The following is a 1495-nucleotide window of genomic DNA, read 5'->3' on the forward strand; positions in this document are numbered from 1 at the left end:
CCTCTACATGCATCTGTGTGTGGTCCCCACTGTCTGGGCATCTGCAAATGAGGAGGAGAATGCCAACATCTGCCAACTATTTTACAGACCTGGATGGAATTCCTATCTTTTGCCTTCCACCTGGCCAACCCCTGGCTCTTTGGGTCCCTCCATTTGAGAACAAAGTCATCCCTATAATTCAAGTTGCCATTGATATGAGTCTTCCTTTAGAAAATGTACTCAGTGTCCACGTGTAAAATATTGCTTCCCCTGAAATTTGAAGGTCAAATAAGTCTGACTCATTGGCAATGATTTTATTCTAACCAGTAACTGAAAGTTCGTAATAGCTATTGTTGCTTTCTGCTTCAAAATACTGGAATGCTTGAGTGTACATTTGAGCCGATTGTTCACCTGCTATCTTCAGTTAGTTGTCATTTCATTTGCCCAATCTCTGATGTTTAAAATTTCACATGTATTCCCAAGTATTGAGTTGAGTTTGGGACCTCCTTCCTGTTAATTAAACTTAGGGACATTGAAAGGGGCAAGCAGATAGAACTGTATAGAAAACATCATTCTATTCTTTCATTTCCCAGTCTACAATACAGAAATAAATAAATAAATAAATAAATAAATAAATAAATAATAAATACTTACTGGGACCTGGCATGGTGGCTCAACCAGCAAATTACCTGCTAGCACCAGCATTCCATATACACATTGGTTTACATTGTGGCTTACTCCACTTCAAATCCAGTTCCCTGCTTGTGGCGTGAGAAAGCTGCGGAGGATGATTCTAAATCTTGGGTCCCTGTAGCCATCTGGAAGACCTAAAAGAAGCTCCTGGCTTGATTAGCTCAGCTCCAGTGATTGTGACTATTTTGGGAGTGAACCAGCAGATGAAAGGCCTCTCTCCATCTCTCTCCATTAAAGTGCCTTTCAAAAAAAAATTAAACAAAATTAAAATGTAAACAATAACATTTTGGTTTCTTTGTTCAATTGTTATATAAACTATATTAAGCAATTATTAGTTGAGAATGTTTTCTTTTTAAAGATTTATTTATTTTTATTGGAAACGCAGATATACAGAGAGAAGGAGCAACAGAGGGGAAGATCTTCCGTCCAACGGTTCACTCCCCAAGCATCTGCAACAGCTGGAGCTGAGCCACTCTGAAGCCAGGAGCCAGGAGCTTCTTCCAGGTCTCCCACACGGGTGCAGGGTCCCAAGGCTTTGGGCCATCCTCAACTGTTTTCCCAGACCACAAGCAGGGAGCTAGATGGGAAGTGGGACTGCTGAGATATGAACCGGCACCCATATGGGATTCTGGCACATTCAAGGTGAGGACTTCAACCACTACAGTATCGCACCGGGCCTGAGTTGAGAATGTTTATTACATCATTTTAACTCACTGTACTAATACACAGATTAATGGCTTTCTACTTTCCATACAACTATGACCGATCTTGCTACTGTATTTTGCTGAAGATGAGCCTTTCTCTCTGATACTGTCAGATTTAA

At 40.7% G+C, this 1495-nt stretch overlaps 1 non-coding gene across 1 annotated transcript; it reads left to right on the forward strand.

Moving 5' to 3' along the window:
* Positions 1-454: 454 nt before the first annotated feature.
* Positions 455-581, forward strand: LOC131479712 (small nucleolar RNA SNORA36 family). Its single transcript, XR_009245063.1, has one exon. It is a non-coding gene; the product is annotated as a small nucleolar RNA SNORA36 family (small nucleolar RNA).
* Positions 582-1495: the final 914 nt, after the last annotated feature.

Source organism: Ochotona princeps, chromosome 2 (genome assembly GCF_030435755.1).
Source record: "Ochotona princeps isolate mOchPri1 chromosome 2, mOchPri1.hap1, whole genome shotgun sequence".
Lineage (NCBI taxonomy): Eukaryota > Metazoa > Chordata > Mammalia > Lagomorpha > Ochotonidae > Ochotona > Ochotona princeps.